Genomic DNA, 17,772 nt, shown 5'->3' with positions numbered 1-17,772 from the left:
CTGCTATTAACAGTGTAAACGTGGCAACAATTTAAATATCTCCCTTGAAATTCAACAGATGAATTTTGATTGGAGGTTGTTGGCTCCACCCACTTCCCTGAATATTATTCCCAGTCATCCAGTGACCAACTATGCAAAGTTTGAGAACTCTGCAATTAAAAGTGTAAGAATGGCTGCAGTCTATATTTTCCCAGTAAAAATTGTTTTTGGCTCTGCCCACTTTTTGTAACCTTGACACACAGTCACTCAATGGCTAAGTTGATCCACCAAAGAAAACTGTTTGGCTGTTTGTGGCTCCACCCCCTTCAGTGAATTTGAACCCCAGTCACCCAATGACCGACTGTAGCAAGTTTGAAGCCTCTGCCATTAACAGTGTAAGAATGGCAGGAGTTTAAATATTCACCCTTGAAAATCAATAGGTGATTTTTTTTTATTGGCTGTTGTAGACTCCACCCACTTTCCTGAATATTAATCCCATTCACCCAGTGACCAAGTGTGCCAAGTTTGAAAACCCTGCGATTAACAGTCTAAGAATGGCTGCAGATTACATTTTCCCCAAATTTTAATTAACCCAAGCAAATCTGCATTAGGTTAATTAAAACTTGTTTGCAATTAAAGGCGTTAGAATCAGATCCTAGTAGGGGCTGCTGAAAGATTTGTGAATTTTTGGTTATGTGACTGCAGTTGCATGTAGTACCACAATATTTTTTTAAATAAACCCATAATTGCCTCTTGCTTTAATAAAAAAAAATGTGCATGAGACTGAAAGCTGCCCTGCCACTGCATTTCAGTATGACTCAAGCAAGGGTTGATTTTTTTTCCACCCAATAGAAAAAACAAATTGTTTATTGGACAAAAATGGATATCTCTTGGAAATCAGCAAATCAGTGTTGTCACTGTTAGGGGTTAGTATGGAGAGATCAGCTCATCAGAATACTGTACTTTACTGAATCTGAAACTGTTTTTGGAGAATCTGAAGGTGCAGGTCCTAAGTCTTCAATTCAACATACCGGTACATTACCGTATTCCGTAATGCAGAAACCAGCTGATTTTTCCAAACAGCTTGCTAAACCTCAATTCACTAAGGCTGATACTAAAAAGTAAAATTGCAGACTAGTGAGGTAAATTACCGACTTGTGCAGTAAATATCTCAAGAAATGTCAACTCACAAAGATTGGAGCATTCGGTAAAACAGGTAACAGTTATCGGTATTTAACCTATTGCCAACCGTGTCACGGCGATGGGAGTGGCCGCGGCGGCAGCCCCTTGACCGCCTAACGCTATTTGGCGTAAAGTCCTGGGGCTTGCGTTTGCAGGAGATCACGCGCACGCTGCGCGCTTCTCCTGCTTGGTAAGCGGAGCTCTGCTCGGCCTTCAGTCTCCCAGCGGTGGTCGCCGATCGGAAACTGTTAGACGGCGAAACCGATGTCTAAATACCCCATACAGCGCTGAGATTTAAGGCAGCGCTGTACTGGGGACAGCCATATGACACCGCTGTCCCCTCCATAGGCAGGGAAGTGATCGGCTGTCATAGGCTGAAGCGTATGACAGCCGAACACGCAGATTGGCTGGCGGGGGGAGGGAGGGAGAGGGATAAAAAAAAATACACAAATTTAATAAAAAATAAATAACAAAAATACTTGTAACAAAATAAATAAACATCTGGGGGCGTTCAGACCCCACCAACAGAGAGTTCTGTTGGTGGGGAGAAAATGGGGGGGGGGTTACTTGTGTGCTGTGTTGTGCAGCCCTGCAGCTTGGCCTATTTTACAAAAAATGGCCTGGTCTTTAGAGGGGTTTAACACTGTGGTCCTCAAGAGGTTAAGACCAGCTCTGATCTGTTGGTATGAAGCAAACAGCATGCAACAGCATTGACAGACAAGAGCCAACAGGAAGAACCTCCCCCTTCTGCTACTCACCCCATTTGATCCGATGCACTGGCAAGTAGGACATAAGAATGACAGAGCAAGAGAAATAGACATTCAAAGAGGCTTTTCTGTATCCCTTTAGCGGTGCAGATCTCTATACTGATACACAGAAAAGAGATCTCTAGTGGCATGCGCGCACATCTAAAGGGATGCTGGAAGCCTTGTGCTTTACAATACTGACACAGGAATGGCACATGCAGAGAGAAGAATCACAGCTTGCTGCCTGACCTACGGTACAGCTGGTGAGACATACCGAGCAGGGCTTAATGAATTGAAGCATCATTTTGGGCAAATTACCAAACATTTACCACAAGTGTGGAAATCTTAGTGAACTTGAAAAAGAAAGTCTGAAATACCAAATGCTGTATTTACCCGACCAACATTTTTGAACAGAACATGTCTAAGTAAATTGAAGCCTATGGGCTTGATTCACTGAATCAGCGCAGCTTAGTATGAGTAGCGTGTGCTGCTAATTTACGCGCGCACCCTGTAAAGTATCAGCCGCTCCTATAAGCTCACCCTCAGCTCCATTGGGTCCTGTGGATTTAAAGGATGTGATCCCTGCACTTTGATTTTGCCAATAGGCTGCCTGTCACTTGAGTCTGTAAAAGAGAGACTCGTAACTTGGATCCAACGCTAAACCTGATAAATTTTAGGATACTCCACTATAATACCTATGGAACTTGATTTGGGAGTAATAGGTTTCTACTGTATATCCATGAAGCGAAAAAAAAATATGATATAATGATTTGTATGAGTAGTACAGCTAAGAAATAAAACATTATGAACAGAAACAGAAGTCTAATGTTATTTCCAGTACAGGAAGAGTTAAGAGACTCAAGTTGTTATCTATGCAAAAAAGGCATTGAGCTCTACATCTTTCAAAGTCGCAGAGAACTCTGAGTTCTGAAGGTTGTTATCTGAGCTTTCAGTCAAGGATTTTCTTTTTCTCTGCCAGAGGACAGGTCAATAGTTCACAGCCTGCTCTGTAAAAACATTTAGAATGCTGAGTGTTGTGTAAAATGCACATATTAGAGAATGATGCAATGTTAGAAAAAACGCTATATAACTGAAAATAAAAATCTGAGAATATTTTCTTTGCTACTAATCTTCTAGTAATTATACGTACTACACAACCAATTCATTATTAGAGATGGCCCGAACGGTTCGCTGGCGAATGGTTCCCGGCAAACTTCGGTGGTTTGCGTTCGCCAGCAAATGCGAACTTTTCTGGAAGTTCGGTTCGCCCCCATAATGCACTATTAGGGTCAACTTTGACCATCTACATCACAGTCAGCAGGCACATTGTAGCCAATTAGGCTACACTCCCTCCTGGAGCCACTCCCCCCCCCTTATAAAAGGCAGGCATCACCGGCCATTTTACTCACTTGTGTGCCTGCAATAAATAGAAAAGGGGCAGCTACTGCTGCTGCTGCTGCAGACTCTCATAGGGAAAGATTAGAGGAGTCATCAAAAAAAAAAATGAGTTTCACTTACCTGGGGCTTCTACCAGCCCCATGCAGCCATCCTGTGCCCTCCTAGTCACTCACTGCAGCTCTGGTCCCCCTCCGTCAGCTCGTTTAGTTTTTGCCGACCTTGAGGTCGGTGGGCCGCATTGCATACATTTTTACGCATTCCCGCTGGTGCAGGAACATTAACGCATATAATTTTACGCATTAGCGGTTTAACGCGTAAAATTGTACGCGTCGAACCTCTAACGCGTAAAAATGTATGCATTAATGTTCCTGCACCAGCGGGAATGCGTAAAAATGTACGCAATGCGGCCCGCCGACCCCAAGGTCGGCAAAAGCTAAACGAGCTGACGGAGGGGGACTAGAGAAGCAGTGAGTGACTACGAGGGCACAGGATGGCTGCATGGGGCTGGTAGAAGCCCCAGGTAAGTGAAACTCATTTTTTTTTTTTGCCTGATGACTCAAAGTCTTGTAGGCTTCTTAGCTTGCTCCTTGCTGATTCTTATTGCTAAAATAGCACCCCACAACAGCTCTTTTGAGAGCTAATCTTGTTCTTGTGATCTATTTTTTTTCTGTGTGCCCCACTGACACTTGTGTTGCATAGACAGCGTTGATAATTCATACCATGTGTGTGCCACTGCCTGGCACAGCACATTCAGTGACTACCTGTGTGTGTGTGACAGCTGCACATTGTAATACCTGTAATACTACCTGTTGTTCACAGTGCACCCACCTACCTACGTGAGTTGAGCGCACACAGTGTCACTGTGCCTGTCCGCTACCTGTCTGTGTGTGACAGGTGCACATTGTAATACCCATCACTGCATATACCTACCTACCTGTTGTTCACAGTGCACCAACCTACCTACGTGAGCTGAGCGCACACAGTGTCACTGTGCCTGTCTGCTACCTGTCTGTGTGTGACAGGTGCACATTGTAATACCCATCACTGCATATACCTACCTACCTACCTGTTGTTCACAGTGCACCCATCTACCTACGTGAGCTGAGCGCACGCAGTGTCACTGTACCTGTCCGTTACCTGTCTGTGTGTGACAGGTGCACATTGTGATACCCATCACTGCATACACCTACCTGTTGTGTTTTTTTGTGTGTCTGCCTCAGATGAGAGCAATGCCATCTGTACTCTCTGCCACCAAAAATTGAGCCGTGGAAAGACCAAGACCCGCGTAGGGATAACTACCTTATGAAGGCACATGATTACAAAGCACAAACTGCAATGAGATGACCACCTGAGGAAAAGCAGCACACAAAAGCAAAGCCACACACCGCAGTGGAAGATACCAGGCTGCAATTTTTTCTCAAAAAAGGCGATACCTAAACTGTACCGTGATGTTGAAAGGCAAGTGGTGACATCTCTGGCACACAGCGTTGGGTCAAGGGTCCATCTGACCACGGATGCCTGGTCTGCAAAGCACGCTCAGGCCTGCCCGAAGACTAAGTCAGTCCCCACACACAGCATCTCTGCCTGCACCCCGTGTGACTGCCTGCCCCAAGACTAAGTCACTCCCCACACAGCATATCTGCCCGCAGGCCGCTTGACTGCCTTCTCCGCCGTCACCAACAGGGTCCAGGACTCCAGAAGGATTCCTGAATTTGTAAGGCCACTGCTAGCAGCGGCCGCTATACTAATTTTTGTGGTGCGTGTACATGCCTGCCTAATTTTTCTGGCTGCACTGCGGCTGCAACAACAAAACAAAAGGCATGTACATGTGCCCATTCCCCTTCGTGATCATTACCTTGCCGCAGTGAAGGGGCTTGCGTATCACAATGAAGCAATGACTGCCGGCTATATGAGTGTCTAGGGGGGTGGCACACCCAAGATAATAAGGTTGTTGCTGCATTGTGGACAGACCAAATTTGATCAGCTGGACAGTCACTGTTGTTCTATCATTGAGCTACCACAGCCCGGCGACCATATGGGCTTGAAAACCGCCACGGCCTGCACTCTGGCCATGGTGCGCACCAGTCCAGCACGGCCGTCACTACCCAAACAGCTGTTTGCGGTTGCGTTACACAGTGAGTTTGGTGTGTCAGTGTGAAGCAGTACTCTAATTACACTCCCTGATTGATGTATACACATGCAAGATGTTTTAAAGCACTTTAGGCCTGCGATTTAGCATTCAATGTGATTTCTGCCCTTAAAACGCTGCTTTGCATCCAATCCAGATTTTTCCCCTGGACTTTTGGAGTGTATCCCACTCCTCCATGCCCCCTCCAGGTGTTAGACCCCTTGGAACATCTTTTCCATTACTTTTGTGGCCAGCATAAATTTTTCTAGTTTTCAAAGTTCGCCTCCCCATTGAAGTGTATTGCGGTTTGCCAAAGTTCGCGCGAACCGAAAATCGGAGGTTCGGGCCATCTCTATTCATTATATCATAATTTTTTTTTTCGCTTCAGTGTCTATTTAAATAATATATAGAACATACAAAACACTGGAGTATGGTAAACTAGGATCAACACGAAAGAATAATGGGAAGTTTATTAAAAGATAAAGTAAAATCGTTGTAATGTCTGTTACCAGCACTGGGCAGCCTCAGCCAAAAACAAATTACCATCAAAACAGAATGTTTTAGGACTGATCAGTTTTAGGACTGATGTGTTACAGACTATCCAATTATGTTAAAGAGAATCTGTACTCTAAAATTCTTACAACAAAAAGCATACCATTCTATTCATTATGTTCTCCTGGGCCCCTCTGTGCTGTTTCTGCCACTCTCTGCTGCAATCCTGGCTTGTAAATGCCAGTTTTAGGCAGTGTTTACAAACAAACTAACCAGCTTGTGATAGGCTCACATAAGCAGAGTGTGAGAGTCATACAGAGCCTGGAGAGGGTGTGTATAGCTTCTAGCCAATCACAAGCAGCCCTGCACATTCAAGTCTGAGTGCCTCAGCCCGACAGAGCCCACATAGGAGAGAAGATTAGATCATATAACAGAGATAATACAGTCACTGTGCAAGTAGGAAAGGCTGCAGTAAGCCAGACCACATTAGAACAGGCATAGGAACTTATAGGATAGAAGAAATAAGGATGAACATTTTGTTACAGAGTCTCTTCAAAGTGGACAAAGACCACAAGGATTTTGCAGAGGGCTAAAGGGAACTAGGAAGTCTTCATTTTTCTCCCTTCCCCCGCACCACCACCCACAAAAAAATAATACATAAATATAACTTTATAATATATAAATATAAGTTTGTCTTTTTAAATATTGATAAAATAAAGATAACTTCATACCTGTGTTGTGTAATTGTTGCTTGTTGAAGAATTGCACCCAAAGGTTCGCATTTGCAGAAATTCAATTTCCAACAAGAATACAGAAGGTATAACCGATGACAAGTACAGAAACACCATAGGACAACACCTAAATGACAACAGACAATGCGTCATTTTACAGGTACATAGTTACGGTAAGCTTTTCTTTGACAGTTTCAGTTTTCTGCTCAGTCAGTCCCTCTATCTGTTGAGAAGGTCACCAGATTTGCTCATAATTTCAACTCCCAGTTTTAAATGTGCAAAAATATTTAGACAAAGAACTCGGCCTCCTGCATTACCTCCAGTTGTAAGAACATAAAGGGTTAGTAAGCAAAAGTTAATTTTCACACTATAAAACACGGGTGTCAAACGTATGGCTCACAGGCTGAATCCAGCCCTTCTAGTCATTTCATGTGGCCCCAAGATCTTCAAATGTACATGATTGTCTCAGATAACATCTATTGTGTATAGACTGTAAACTATATCTCCAACATGGCACTTTGATTTCACGACCTAGGAAGTGATGTTCCACTGCTAGAGCAGTTTCACAGCTCATTTTTCAATGAGCAGAGGCTAGCATTATCAGCAATATCAGCAATCCCAAATTAACTGAGAAGAGAGATGTTGACGTTGAATGAAGACAATTTAATAAAAGATGGGAAGGCAAATAAATACTTGCGCTTGAGAAGACAAACCAATACATATTTTTTGTTATGATGCAATATTAGTGGTAAAGGAGTACAAAATATGTCAGCATTTTAACACATACCCGGGGCTTTCTCCAGCCGCATCCACACGCATCGCTCCCATGCAGCCGTCCTCAGCCTTCTCCAGTTCTGGTACCAGGTCCAGTAACGTCGGCCAGGTGCGGCCAGTACGAGCATGCGCAGTGCGCTCTCTCCATCTCTCTTCAGCGGAGAATAGTACTGCGCAGGTACCGGAGCTGAAGAAGGCTGAGGATGGCGGTGTGGGAGCGATCTGTGCAGATGGGGTGGGGGAAGCCCCAGGTATGTATAAATCTTTCAAGTTAGTTTGTCTCTGGAACACTTTAAGGTAAAAGTTTGTTGCACTCTCCTCAAATTCATATTTTTGGTTGAAACATTGTCACTTTAATTCTTAGTAAACAATTTGTCCTGCATCTTACACTGTATGTTAGATTTTGTCCCCTTATGTGATTGAGTTCGACGTGTATGTAATAAAAGGGTACCTGGAAATTTGGGGGCCTAAGAAAGCCAATAGTATAATATTAGTAAATTTACCGATCTTCTACTATTAAGTGTAAAGAAGGATCATATAATATTGGTATTAAATACCAATATTTTACTATAGCTAAACCTAACCCTGCTCTCACACAGAACCCTTCCCCCGATGCCTAACCCTAACCAACACCCCCGCACAGACTACCTTCCTGACACCTAGTGGCCCCCCCTTTAAAAACACCCTACCTGATACCTAACCCCAATGCCTTAACCACCCCACTGCCCAACCTCCTTAACCACTCTCGCACGCCTAACCTTAACCACCCTCCGCTGCCAATCACTAACCTCTGCCGTCAATTGCCCCAAAAAATAAAACAAGTTAATTTTACGGGTAACGCCATAGGTGCCTATGCTTATCAAATACCTACCAAATAGCATGGGTCATTTTGGCGCCCGCGGTGCATGACAAACATTGGGCACCTAAATTCCCCTTCAATACTGCAATTTCAATGGGCATCTATGGTGGCGTCCAAACTTCTGTCATTAGCGGCGCCTAAATTTCTTGCTTCCAAGTTTGACACCCCTGCTTAAAATGATTGAATGGTCACAAAAGCATACTAGAAAAACACAGTGTTTTTAAAAAAGCGATGTGATTATTTTACTACAACCTGACCACTCGTAGTCTTAAAACATCCTGTTGGTTCCTCTTAACGGAGCACAGAATGTTTTAAAATGTCCTCCCCCGCTGCCGTAAATACACGCATCCACCAGGCGTGCCCGTCGGGTCTCGGTTAGCTGCGATTCGTGAAAGGGAAAAAGTATTCCCTGAACAAATATAAGCTAGGGAAAGATCATGGCTTCAATGAGAAGCTAATGATCTTTCCTGTAACCACATTGTCTGTGTGGTTGCTCAAAGCACATAGACTAGTGTTTGTGAGGACATCTCACTCCAAGCTCACTCCAACCTGAATTATCGCAAATTCTTTCTGTTTTAAGAAAGCAAACTTTTGTTTTCCTTAGTAGTAAAAAAACATACAAGTAAACATAAAAATACACATTTTACACTGCATTTTACACCTTTTTACATTAAATAAAAATAAATAAATACCGCCTTACAGCCCTCCCCTGCCCCCCCCCCCCTCCCCCATAGTAACCAAAATAAAACAAAATGCAAAAAAAAAATAAAAATGACAGAATTAAAAAAACAAAACATAAATAGTTAAAGAGACACTGAAGCGAATTTTTTTTTATGATATTATGATTTGTATGTGTAGTACAGCTAAGAAATAAAACATTAAGATACGATACATCAGTCTAATTGTTTCCAGTACAGGAAGAGTTAAGAAACTCCACTTGTTATCTCTATGCAAACAAGCCATTAACTCTCTGACTAAGTTTAGTCTTGGAGAGGGCTGTTATCTGACTTTTATTATCTCAACTGTTTTCTTTTCCTCTGCTAGAGGAGAGGTCATTAGTGCACAGACTGCTCTGAAAGACTCATTTTGAATGCTGAATGTTGTGTAATCTGCACATATTATAGAATGATGCAATGTTAGAAAAAACACTATATACCTGAAAATAAAAATATGAGAATATTTTATTTGCTGCTAATCTTCTAGTAATTAATCATAGTACACAACCAATTCACTATATCATATTTTTTTTTCGCTTCAGTGTCTCTTTAAGTTAGGGACTCCGTTTTTTTTTTACCATGTATGGCATGAGAGTATATTACTGTTATATTTGCATATATGGGCTTATAATCAGTGAGGGACATTGAAAAATGCACCTTTATTTCCAAATAAAATATTGTCGCCATACGTTGTACTAGGGACATCATTTAAATGTTGCAATAACCAGGACAAATGGGCAAATAAAACACATTGGTTTTATTCACAGTAGCACATTTTATTTTAAAACTATAATGGCTGAAAACAGAAATAATATTTTTTTTTTCATTTTATTCCTGTTAAAATGCATTTAGAATAAAATAATTCATAGCAAAATGTACCACCCAAAGAAAGCCTATTGGTGGAAAAAAAACAAGATATAGATCATTTTGTTGTGATAAGTAGTGATAAAGTTATTGGCAAATGAAAGGGAGGAGCTGACTGGTGAAAATTGCTCTGGTCTGTTAGGGTAAAAGCCCTTGGGGGTGAAGTGGTTAAAGGGTGCATGCAAATAATACATATATTTATAAACACCTATATATGACAACTGACAGTGGGACAACTGAGAAGCAAAGGGTGACAGAGGGATTTTATTAAAATATAAAGGATGTTCTACCAAAGAGGCACCACAGGAAGGCAAGGGATTTGTCTGCTCCAGGCATTTGTGTACTCTTTCATAGCTGATGTGTCTACATTACAGAACGTATGCCTTATTGCACTGAGAATGATTTAAGAAAATGTAGATTGCTTTTTTTTTCGTTACTTCTCTAAGCAGTCACCAGTTGGAGTGATTTCTGGTCAGAGATTACATTAAATCTGCATCTTCTCTAATAACTGTGCAGGAGGCAGATCAGGACAAATTGAGAGCAGCCGACAGCTTAATCTTTTAAACATGGATGATGACCACTTATTAACAAGAGACATCAAAGTGTAGCTCACATTTTCCCTTCACTGACTAATAAATGGGGCTCGGGGTTATGAGATAATAAGGCACACATGTAATGTAACCAGTCTTGCAACTCTCTAATCATGGATGATTTAGAGGGATTTTTTAAAATGCAGCTATTACTACTATGAGTGATTAGTACAGTAAATTTTGCGGTGTCTGGAGAAAGGAGCTAGCAGTCAGGCTGAGTGTATGTCGGTGCTTTGCAGTTCACAATATTATTTAATTATTCATAGAAAAATTCATTTGCAGCAGTGCAGGATTTAGTAAACACATACGCTCACTCATGATGATGTGTACAGCTGCTGGAGAATGATGCCATATGCACTGTACTGCAGCATTGAGTAGCTCAGACCACCAAACCAAATGTAAGTAGTCTATTGAATTTATGGGGTGGAACACGATGTGCCCTGATAAACTCATGAACATATATCAGTCTGGGGTTGATCTTTGTGAGAATGTTAAGTATCCTAAAAATGCAATAGTGGTATCCTAAAATGCAATAGTGAAAGACAAAGAGCCCAAAATCAGGTTGGATACCCACGGGTTATCTAAATGCTGGTCAGGTTTTGGTAGCCCCATCATTTATAGTATTACGGGTTGGGTCTGGTGAGTTTATAGAAAGCTAGTATTATTATTGATTTATAAAGTGCCAACATATTCCATAGCGTTGTAGTAAGAAACAAACATGGGGTACATAATAATATAAACAATGGTACATACCAATATACAAAATATGCAAAACAACAAGTACAGCAGGGCCAGTGTTGATGTCATTCCTCAAAAATACTTTTGTGGTCTGGAAGAGTCCTCAAAAGGACTATTGGGGGTCCCTAGCTGGTGAACTAGAAGTAACAGAGCACCTAGGAAGCAGCTACACAGCACAATATCAAATAACAGCCTATCTCTTACTGTCCCGCTATCTGCAGCAGGGGCATCTCTCCCTACACTGACTAATGCAGAATGAAAATGGCCATCAGGATTGTGCCTTTTGGGGGGTGGAGGGGGAGCAGCCCGGGTGGTGATCATGTCTGATTTGTCATCCTGTCCAACCTGACTTCAGTGTGAAGGGTCAAATAATGGCACTATGGGAAAGTATAAGGTGGGCAAGACTGTCCCGCATTGTTCACACTACTTGTTGGCTAACGTGTTGGCCATCAATGGCTGCCAGCTGCTTTGATGAAGCACTATTATGCTGCTCTGAGAAGTAGCTCTGTAAGGAAGAGGGAAAGCCGGGGGAGGTTAGTGCTGGACAGATATGGGGCACACATATTATCCCATCATTGTTCAGTAGGGCGCAGGGTGAGCCAAAAGACGGCTCACCCAGCTACCACTGAAACTCCGTGATCATGTTAAAAACTTTTCCCCCTCCGAGTTGTAGCAACTTGGAGGAGACGCAAAATTCGAAGTCTGGCTATTGCCAGCACCGGAATTACAGGAATTTCTTGAGAAATTCCCCTGCACTGCCATAGCAGTATCAACTTTACGGTCTATGGTGGCACCCAAGTCAGGCGCTGATGACCTGATCTGGATTTGCAAGGCTTCTGAATTAGGGAACAACAGAACTTTTTCTTATTTTTTTTTCATGCTGTAGCTTATTAACTTACTGCTACTAGCCAATGTGATAAATTACAATTTAAATGACCGCCCTCCGTTATGATGACAAGATGCAGCCCAAGTAATCATCTTACAGAGAGAGGCTGCTGCACAAAATTGTAAGGCAGACCCAGCTTTACCCCTAAGGGCTCTTTCACACCAAGACGTTGCGTTAGATGCGACGTTAAGGTCGCATAACGTGCCCCTAACGCAACGCATGTTAGCTTTGAAGTTGGACATTATATAGAGCCGCGTTATGCGTCTCTTGATGCGTACGTGATGCGTACTTTTTGATGCATACTATCAAACGAAAACGGCGCATGCTTCAAATTAAAAAAAAACCAAAACAGTACTTAGCATGTGCAAACATTCGCATGCACCCACATACGAGTATAACGCACAGCACGCTGCACTTTCATTAAACGTGCAGCATTATACTCCAACACAACGTGGGCACTGTGAACAGCCCATTGATTTTTCATTACTGTGAGTTGTTCGGCGTTACAGGCTGCTCTAACGTGTGCCTGTAACGTCCTAATGTGAAAGCAGCTTAATACTTACCCTACATATTGTTTTGCTTCAAATGGCATAGGGAGCCGAGGTCCTGCTTAAGGCGTGTACACACGCCATACTGTAGTAAACGACGCACCTTTAAATAGGGATACGATTGCAGCTGATGAGCAGGAGGCATAGATAATGTAACCACAACTTTTTATCTCAGAGTTTAGTTAACAAACAGCCTGGCTACACATGGCTACTACAGATCTGCTGTGAGTTGGCTATGAATGTGCCTTTTCTTCCGCGTACGTATGAAATCACTGTCGGGAGACTTGGGTGCAGGATACAGCCGATATACGGCTTACCCTGCTCCTGAACAAGTCCTGGAGGTGTTAATTACTATTCCCCCTCCAGGTAGACGTGGATGGTGGGGAATGATGTAATTAAGCTTCCAGCTAATGCTGGTAGCCGAATTACAGTACCTTAAAAGTAACTTGAGCTCCGTATTCTGACGGCGCTGAAGTTTCTCATAGTGCGCCGCTACAGCTGTAATTCCTATTACGGTCTATGGTGGTGCTGGCTGCGCCCAAATCTCCCGCTCTGTATTCGACGTGTTCCTTTCTCCTTGGCTTCATTGTCTATTCATGCACTGAAATGATACTGCTTTGGCCTTTATATTTTCTTTTCAACTATGTGTATTCTACAGAAACTTCCATTGCCCTAAAATAGTCCATTACCACTTCCAATCTCCTTTCTTGGTTATGGTCAGTGTGATCACCATCTCCACAAACAGCAACAGAAGACCAATCCCCAGCATCCAGAACAGAAGGTTCCTGTTTTGACTATGACCACTTGCCATACCAGGAGGAACCCATGAAAAGTGAGAATAACACGACTCAGGAAGGCCGACAGAATCTTCCAGTATGCGATGGCCATGTTGCCTTTTTTTTCCTGTAGAAACAAACAGAAATATAACTTTCATGTTGTTTTCTACATGATAGGTACTTTCTGTAGTTTAGCATTTAGTGTAACGCTTTCTAAAAATGATTTGAACGTGTTTCCCTTTACCAAGTTAAGTAGTTTGCCAAACTTACTAGAAATGAAGCCAAAATACCTGTTTCTGCCCATGGCATAATGGTTATTTGACTGGGCCCCGCTTTTGAAATGAGCCAAACTCCTACCAAGGGCCGTGTCCTTGCTGTATTAGTGCACCGCTTCCACTGCAGGAAACGTCCTTTACCACCCTTAAAGTGAACCTGATGTGAAAATAAACTGATGAGATGAACATTTTATTTATCCTCCTACTCCTAAAAATGACTTGTAAAATATCCCAGGGTTTCCTGTAATATTTAAACATATACAAAGTAGGTTGAATGTTTTACTGTCTCTAATTAGTGGCAGTCTATTAAGTGTCCCAGAGTTAGGAAAAGGTCAATAGTTCATTTATTCATGTATATCTATCTCTGCCTTCAGAAGCTGTATTCTGCCAGGAAAACTTTTATGGCTGTAATTTACTTATCAGTGATGTTTACCATATTCCCGACAAGCTACCGGCAAGACATAAGCTGTCACTTCCATACCTAGAAATGAACCCTTTCAGGCAGCAAAATAAATCAATAAAACAGCCTTATTATTAATATATTTTGTACTGTACATATATCACTATGTTACATATCGCCTCAGGTACACTTTTAATGCTTCACTGTCAGTCCACAAATGTGTATTAACTATACACAGTCTCATATTTTATATATAGTGGGAATATGGGAGAGTTTGTTGTTTTGTTGCCAAATCTTTATTGGCCTCCAATACCTGACCAATCCCCAAGCACATTGTTCACCTCCTCATCCCTTCTGATGGAAGCTGCTTCATTGTGCAGTACATGCCGCCTCTCTTCCCTGCTACATAGCAAGAGACACATTGCGAGCCTCTAGATTAAAGACACGTCTGTACAGATCTGTCGCCCAGGGTATCGAGTCCCAATCCCGGCAGGCGATAGTACCTGTATGGTGTACATCAAAAAAGGGCGCTCGAAAATGTGGGTGCCCAGTAATCCCGGTAGTAAAATGTAAATGTAAAAACGATAGTAAAATATCAGTATTAAAGATCAATATTTTACTATAGCTAAACCTAGGCCTATTCTCACACCTATCGCGTCTGGCCAGGCTGGTTACCTCCACGCACCCCGGCCTAATAAGCGCTGGAGAGACGGAAGACGCTGAGTGAGGAGGAAGGTGATAGCGGAGACCCGGTGAGCAAGCAGGCTGGGCCGCCGGCCGCCCCTAGGGTCCGCACACCACCGCTTAGCGCAAACCGCTCTACAAACGGCAAATCTACCACTACCGAAAGGCTAACAGAAAGAGTACAGCAGCAAGAGACAGCGGTGAGATATTATTACATTCAGCTGACTGATTACTAAACAGGATAATGCTACTGTTTATGCCTATCTGCACAAAGGACTGCTAGCTTGCCTATTTCTTTCGAAGCTTAAGTATGCACTGATAGCTGTCTAAGCACAACTAAATGACTGATCCATCCTTGCCACCCATATAGACGGAGCAGCATGCACTTGCTCAAGGCTTATCTTTGATAAAAACTGCCTACTCGCCACATCTATTACCTTGCTGCGCAGCCTAAAGGACTATAAAAGTGGTACCACTGTTCAAAATTGGGAACAACTTAGACTGAATGTGCTGAATGGATGAATGTATGAGTAACCTTATATATGTATACAGCTGGCCAGCAAAGCGTTATACGTAGCCCCGCAGTGTGTTCACTGGTTTTACTTACCCCCCTCCCATCCCACATCCCAAATTTTTACAATTGCTTACCTAATTAATAAATTTTATACTTTTTGCATATACACATGAGACCATTTATCTTTATTTAAAACTATTTAGACTGGTTGTGTATTGAAGTGCAGCGCTATCATATTGCGTATAATACTAGTGGACTTAGTCCACAGCAAACAGACGCTACAGCGTGCACTGCAGTGCAGATCAAGGAGGTTTAGTCACCTCAAACTTTAGGACTATTCTCACACCTAACCTTAAGCATCGCCACAGCCGCAAACCCCTGACCCACGCCTAACCTTAACCCTTCCTCCTCTTCACCTAACCCTTATTGTCCCCGCAATCCCTCCCACGCCTAACTTTAACCCTACCTACCCCATGCCCAATCTTAACCGCCCAAAAGTGTAAATTTTTGTGCGCTGCCATAAGGGCCCATGGTAATTATTAGCAAGGATATTTATCGTGCGCAGCAGGCGCCCACATTTCCCCTCTTTAGAGAGACTAGGATTTATAGCCTTTGTATCAAGGGCCAAGGTCATGTGTGAATTAGGTAGAAAAGTCCCTGTAACCAGAGGGGAAGAAGATAACTTCCTCTCCTTTATTTGCTCACTAATTACTTAATTACCAGTCAATCTGATAATTTGTCCTGCAACCAGCAATTATATACTGCTGGGAAAATACACAACGAGATTTTTCAGCAGATTTACTGTCCGATCAGTTTTCTTATCAATTTCCATTTATTTCTATGGTAAATCAATCAGAACAATGATCGAAAATAAGATCTGACCTGTCAGAAATTATCTATCGAACCATCTATCTGCCAAAATATCTCATGGTGTATTCCCAGCATAAGTGAACTTCAGTGAGGTGTAAATATGCATTCAAATGACATCAGCGTAGCCTTATAGTGTTTCATATTTATTTTTTACTGTATTTAATGCATTAGAGCAAAACTTCAATTTTGAGTGTAATCCCACTTTAAAAATTCTTACAGTGAAAGAAAAAGAAGGCAAAGGCAGGATTTGCACTATACAGTATAAACATGTTTATCTCATTAAGCTGTGTGTAATTTCAGATGCCCTTTAATGCTTACACCTTGGTTACTCATAACAGTTATAAAGCCTAAGAACGGTTTTCTGTAGCAGGCTAATTGCACATTAATACATTTTCCCTTTTGTTTTGCTGAGGGCAGATGTCTGCATCTGGCTGCTGTTCTCTTTGCACTGTGCTCATGTTTACAGATGTACACTTGGCTTAATTCTTTTCTGAGGTTACACTGCAAAAAAAAAATCAATTAAAATCCATAAAAAGTATTGTAAAAGACCTGCCATAACAGCACACTATTAGGAGGCCAATGTCTAATCCACAGGAATACAAATGAAGCTCACTGTTAAGCAGATTGAATTGAAAAGAACAGTCATTTGTCCCGAGGTGACATGTGACATGATGAGATAGACATGGGTATGTACAGTACCTAGCACACTATGCTGTGTTCCTTTTTTTCTTTCTCTGCCTGAAAAAGTGAAAAATCAGGTATGTAAGTGGCTGACTCAGTCCTGACTATAGTGTGACCCTCACTGATAAGAAATGCCAACTATAAAACACTTTCCTACCAGAAAATGGCTTCTGAGAGCAGGAAAGAGATAAAAAGGTTCAACAGTTCATAGATTTTAGCTCTGGCATACTTCTATGAATGTGTAATTGAGCAATAACAATAAAACAGTTAAAACTTAAAAAGTAGATTTAAACATAAAATAAAACTGTGGAATATCTTACACAATTGTTACATTTGTTAATTGGTACAATTGTTTATTTCATGAGTTTATTTTCCCCTTAGTTGTCCTTTAACCACCCTGGCGTTCTGATTAAATCGCCAGGGTGGCTGCGGGAGGGTTTTTTTTAAATAAAAAAAAAACTATTTCATGCAGCCAACTGAAAGTTGGCTGCATGAAAGCCCACTAGAGGGCGCTCCGGAGGCGATCTTCCGATCGCCTCCGGCGGCAAGAAATAACACGGAAGGCCGCAATGAGCGGCCCTCCATGTTTCGCTTCCCTCGTCGCCATGGCGACGAGCGGAGTGACGTCATGGACGTCAGCCGACGTCCTGACGTCAGCCGCCTCCGATCCAGCCCTTAGCGCTGGCCGGAACTGTTTGTTCCAGCTACGCTGGGCTCGGGCGGCTGGGGGGACCCTCTTTCGCTGCTGCACGCGGCGGATCGCCGCGCTGCAGCGGCGATCAGGCAGCACACGCGGCTGGCAAAGTGCCGGCTGCGTGTGCTGCTTTTTATTTGGTGGAAATCGGCCCAGCAGGGCCTGAGCGGCAGCCTCTGGCGGTGTTGGACGAGCTGAGCTCGTCCAGACCGCTCAGCAGGTTAAAGGTGACTATGGTATAGGTGCC

The 17,772-nt window shown here is 42.6% G+C and overlaps 1 pseudogene; it reads right to left on the bottom strand.

Annotated features, from left to right (window-relative positions):
• LOC137522150 (transmembrane protein 26-like) overlaps positions 1 to 13,519 on the bottom strand; it is a 39,649-nt pseudogene extending 26,130 nt beyond the window's left edge.
• Between the last annotated feature and the right edge of the window lie 4,253 nt (positions 13,520 to 17,772).

Source organism: Hyperolius riggenbachi, chromosome 6 (assembly GCF_040937935.1).
Source record: "Hyperolius riggenbachi isolate aHypRig1 chromosome 6, aHypRig1.pri, whole genome shotgun sequence".
Taxonomy (NCBI): domain Eukaryota; kingdom Metazoa; phylum Chordata; class Amphibia; order Anura; family Hyperoliidae; genus Hyperolius; species Hyperolius riggenbachi.
The sequence above is the reverse complement of the archived record's forward strand: the minus strand, read 5'-3'. Positions and strand labels throughout refer to the sequence as shown.